Source organism: Camelina sativa, chromosome 6, assembly GCF_030686135.1.
Source record: "Camelina sativa cultivar CO46 ecotype springtype chromosome 6, ASM3068613v1".
Classification (NCBI taxonomy): domain Eukaryota; kingdom Viridiplantae; phylum Streptophyta; class Magnoliopsida; order Brassicales; family Brassicaceae; genus Camelina; species Camelina sativa.
The window spans coordinates 1,894,421-1,900,420 of record NC_141885.1 but is presented as its reverse complement, the minus strand read 5'-3'; positions in this window follow the sequence as shown (position 1 = coordinate 1,900,420).

Below are 6,000 nucleotides of genomic sequence, written 5' to 3'. Positions count from 1 at the left end.
GTCCGACCCAGTACCATATGCTAATAGTCGAATTGCTGCAGTACATTGTTAACACGCCAACCCTTTATATATATGTCGTTTATATTGTTTTGTATAGTATTAGAACTTTCCTTATTTGAACTTCTTGTATGCATATATATAGAATGTAACTAGGTCAATGATAATCTAAGGAATGAGAAACACTCCTTCTCCTATTCTCATCTAGCCGCCTCTCTATTCTCTCCCTATACTCTCATCTTCTTCTTCTCGAATTCTCACTCACTCTCTTCATTCTCACTTGTGATTAATTCTTACATGGTATTAGAGCAGTAACGCTCCTATTATACAAAATCTTAGTCTATTTTTATTCCGCAACCAGATTCAAATCTAAGATCTATCATGGATCTGAACAAAGCATTAATAATTCCGGTTACACTCAAGGGTGGAAACTACTTGCTATGGGCAAGAACCACAAAGACTGCGTTGTGTGGTCGTGGGCTTTGGAAGCACATCGAGAAGGATGAAGCTACAAAGGAGATCACGACTCTAGAGAAAGGAAAAGAGATCGTGGATTGTGATAGTGACAAATGGTTCCAAGAGGATCAAAGTGTTCTAGCGTTTATTCAAAACTCCTTGGATGCCCCAATCCTGGAGTCGTATTCTTACTGTGAGACGGCTAAGGATCTGTGGGATACCTTGAAGAATGTGTATGGGAATGTCTCAAACCTCAGCCTTGTTTTTGAGGTGAAGAGAGCCATCAACAATCTCAATCAAGAAGAAATGGAGTTCACCAAACATTTTGGGAAGTTCAGATCACTTTGGGCAGAGTTGGAGATGTTAAGACCAAACTCGGTAGATCCAGTGATCTTAACTGAACGTCGTGAGCAAGATAGAGTGTTTAGTCTCCTCTTGACAATAAACCCCTCATACAATGATCTCATCAAACACATCCTCCGTTCAGATAAACTCCCAAGTCTTGATGAGGTATGTAATCAAATTCAAAAAGAGCAGGGCTCGATTGGTCTCTTTGGAGCTAAAGGAGATCTTATCACTGCTAACAAAGGAGAGGTTGCTGTAGCAAACAAGGGGTAATACAAAAAAGATGGGAAGAACCGTGTCATATGTGATCATTGCAAGAAGCCGGGCCATTTCAAAGATAAATGCTGGAACCTTCATCCTCATCTCCGACCAAGAAGTGTCAATCCGAAAGCAAACCAAGCATGTGCCTATGGTGAAGGTCAAGCTCAGGTGACGACTCACACCACTGAAGGTAATGGAGCAGCACTAACAGCTTCCTCGGAGCTGGTGAGGAGGTCCGACCTTGATGCTCTCATAAAGGCTCTAAAAGAGTCTTCTGGTAATGCTATCTCACCCTTAATACTATAAAACCTCTTATTGTGGATTCTGGAGCTTCTCACCATATGATTAGTTACTCTAAGCTAATTAGTGATATTAAACCGACTTTAGGGAATGTGATCATAGCAAATGGAGATAAGATACCGATTAAGGAAGTTGGAAATTTAAATCTGTTTGATAGAATATCTAAAGCGTTTTATATGCCTAGTTTCACATCAAATTTATTATCTGTTAAGAAGGTGACTAATGATCTTAATTGTTATGCAATTTTTGGTCCTAATGATGTATTTTTTCAGGATATTTGATAGTAGGGTTTTCACCCAAGGTATCAATTCCCTATGCAGTTGTAGTACAAAGGGTTATCAATCCAAATGGTTGTCTATTGCTAGCAGGAAGGATATAATCAGGACAATACAAGTCAAGCCAAGCAAATAGGGTTTTTGTTCTAACAGTCCTAAAATAAATAAAAGAAAGGAATATAAACAAAGAAACCACACGACCTAAGCACTCGATGCAAGCAGTTGAGTACAGGATCGAGTGGGGTGATCGAGTAAGCAAATGAGATATGAACAGCTCGAGGTATTACTCGATGCAGGTTATCGTGTACCTGATCGGGTAAGTGGTCGAGTAAGTAAAGAAAATGTAAACAAATAAAATACGAAAGCTCCTAAGGATGGGGTAATCGAATCCTAAGTATTCTAGACCAGTACAGATGTCTTACATGCCTTAAGCAATTATTTCCTAGACAATGAATCTCTAAAACCTTGTCACCACACTCTCGCACTAGCAACAATCAACCTTGATCACTTACCACACTCTCGCACTAGAAATATGAACAAGCATGCATTAAGAACGATTCATTATTGTTAGTAAACTCAAACTCATATAATCCCTTACTCAGAGTCAAGTAAACCTCTAGCATTGGCTAATTCACGCATCTCATCTACACCTCTCGATCGCTGAAACGCCCTAGATCTAATCTCAACCTCTCGGTCTGTTGACAACATTATGAACACCAACCTAGAAGGAAATCTATCAATCATTTACAATCAAACTAAGGCATCCTAACCGATCAAGAACACAAAATCATCTATCCCACCCCTAGAAACTTTACTACACTACTCGGACATGATAACAAGGAACAAAATAACGAAAATGAATGAAACTTGCATTGTATTAAAAGATAGAGTAGAGTAGAAAGAGTATAAGATAGAAATCTAAAAAAACTATAAAAACTATGAAATAAAAATGCAAAACGAAAAGGAAAATGTTTGAGTCGCTCAGTTCTCTCACAGAAGCTCTCGCTCTCTGGTTTGAGGGTCTGCGGCGTGCTCTCTTGCGAGCTGGGAGAGGAGGGGTTTATATATGGAAACCCTTTTGACCTAGCTTCCCAGACCTGCCCGACGGTCTACTCGATGGGGTACACAAGGGTGAAGTCGGGTTACTCCTCGGGTGGATCTTCGGGTTTTTCTTCATGCTCTCGGATCCTCCTCGATCATGTTGGGGTTCGGACTTGTTCTTGCAGCTCGATGGCTCCTTCGGGTACATGCTCGGATTGTCCTTGTTTTTCCCCATTTTTAGCTCTTTAGCACATGTTTTCATCCAAAATATGCAAATGCAGAAATGCAACACCCTAAATGGTCTAAAAGTGAATTCCTACAGTTAATGACCTAAAAATGCTAAGTTAGAGGTATGAACAATGCAAAATGTGGACAAAAAAAGGATGCTAAAAACATATAAATTAGAGAGTTATCAATATTGAAACAAGTAAAGTTCTCGGCAAAGGAAGCACTAAAGATGATCTTTATGTGCTTGAGGATTCGAATCTCACCACTGCTTTATCTTCTTGTTTTAAATCAATAATCGATGAGACAAATTGTTCAATTTGGCATGCTAGACTTGGTCATCCACATTTTCGTGCATTACAACTAGCTTTACCTAGTTTTTCTTTTAAAAATAATGAATGTGAAGCTTGCATTCTTGGTAAACATTGCAAAACAGTTTTTCCCAACTCTTCTACTATATATGAGCATTGTTTTGATTTAATTCATTCTGATGTTTGGACATTCCCATGCTTGTCTCGTGAAAATCAGAAATATTTTGTTACTTTCATTGATCAAAAATCAAAATATACTTGGTTAAACTTGCTTCCATCTAAGGATAGAGTTCTTGAGGCTTTTCTAAACTTCCAGAATTATGTGACTAACCAATTTAATGCTAAGATAAAGATCTTGAGATCAGATAATGGTGGGGAGTACACAAGTCATATGTACAAACAACATCTAGCCAAACATGGGATTGTACACCAAACAAGTTGTCCTTACACGCCACAAAAAAATGATGTAGCTGAAAGGAAGAATAGACACCTTATGGAGCTTGTCCGGTCCATGATGTTCCACTCAAATGTACCAAAGAAGTTCTGGGGAGATGCAGTTGTTACGGCTTGCTATCTAATCAATCGAACTCCAACAAAAATACTGGGTGATATCTCTCCATTTGAAGTGCTTAACAAAATTAAACCATCTATTAATCACTTACGTGTGTTTGGCTGTATATGTTATGTCCTAAAACCAGGTGAGCAACGTGATAAACTCGATGCTAAGAGTGTCAAAGCATGTTCATTGGATATTTAACTACACAAAAGGGATATAAATGCTATGAACCAGAAACTAGAAGAGTCTTGGTGTCAAGGGATGTAAAATTCTTAGAATCCAAGGGGTTCTATGATAAAAAGAATTGGGACGACTTGAAAGATCTCTCCTGTTCACAATCCGACAAAGCAAACAATCTTCGAATTCTGCTAGAGAGGCTAGGGGTTACAAATAATCAGCCTTCACCATCACCTTCTGTTCATGATCAACCTCCACCATCACCTTCGGTCAACACACCACCAATTGCATCTGAGAATGTACCGATTGAAATAAATAGTCCGGATTCAGCAAGTGAAGACGTGAGCACTTCACCAGTGGAACCAGCTCAACAACATCAAGCCGAGGATGACATAGATAACCATGAGGAAGCTCTCAACTCACTTGGTACTGATAGTAGTAAGGACCCTACATCAGCTGATGATCTTACCTCAGAAGGAGAAGAAGCTGAAATAGAAGAGGATCAACATCGGGTTGTGGAGACCAATATCATACTACTCCGTAGAAGTGAGCGTCTCAAGTTTCCTGCATCAAACTAGAAAAACACTCGAGTCTACTACAATAGTCAGGTCGTGGCTCACCCTATACAAGCATTCTGCACTCTTGCACACCTCCCTGTCGAACATCAAGTCTTTCTTACTCAAATAGACCAACACTGGATCCCACAGAGTTATGAGGAAGCTAAAGAACACAAAGTTTGGAGAGATGCTGTGGGAGATGAAACTAATGCAATGGTAAAGAATCATACATGGGATGAAGCTGATTTGCCAAAGGGGAAGAAAGCTGTGACATCTCGGTGGATATTCACTATCAAGTACAAGAGTGATGGGGGGATAGAAAGATATAAAGCCAGGCTTGAGAAATTTGCACCAGTAGCCAAACTCCACACGGTAAGGGTTGTTCTTTCACTAGTTGTTAACCTCTCTTGGGATTTGTGGCAGATGGATGTGAAGAATGCATTTCTGCAAGGAGAACTCGAGGATGAAGTGTAAATGAGACCACCACCAGGCCTTGAAGACACTATCGGACCTGGAAAGGTGTTCAAACTCAAGAACGCCATCTACGGTTTAAAACAATCACCAAGGGCTTGGTATCACAAACTAAGCTCAACACTTCTTGATAAAGGCTTTAGAAGATCAGAGGCTGATCACACATTTTTCACATATCCAAGCCAAAGAGGTATTATTGTCATTCTTATATATGTTGATGACATTATCATCTCTGGGAATGACAAGGTAGGCATTCAAGATACCAAACAGTACCTTAAATCTGTATTTGATATTAAAGATCTTGGAGAACTAAAGTACTTTCTTGGGATAGAAGTGTGTTGTTCTGAAGAAGGACTCTTCTTATCACAAAGAAAGTACACACTTGATCTTTTGAAAGATATAGGTAAGCTTGGATCAAGACCTGTTGAAACACCACTCGAAGAAAACTATAAGTCAAACCGTAAGGGGGAGTTTGATGAAGCTCTGTTCGAAGATGTAAAACAGTATCGAAGGTTGGTAGGTAAGCTCATTTATCTCACCATAACTCGACCTGATATATGTTTTGCTGTGAACCAGGTAAGCCAACATATGTAAAAGCCAACAGTACATCATTGGGAGATGGTGAGCCGCATACTCAAGTATCTCAAAGGAGCTCCTGGTCAAGGCATTTGGATGGGATGTAACAAAAATACGGAGCTTGTAGGATACTGTGATGCAGATTATGCTGGAGATCGTGAAGATAGACGCTCAACAACTGGTTAATGTACGTTTGTGGGAGGAACCCTTGTCACTTGGAAGAGTAAAAAGCAAAAGGTGGTCTCTCTCTCAAGTGCTGAATCAGAATACAGGGCAATGAGGAAGCTCACAACCGAACTAATGTGGCTCAAAGCTCTCTTGAAGGACCTAGGCATCAACACTCCAAAACCGATCACAATGCACTATGATAATGAAGTTGCCTTTCACATTGCAACCAACTCAGTATTTCATGAAAGGACCAAACACATAGAAGTGGTTTGTCACAAAGTCAG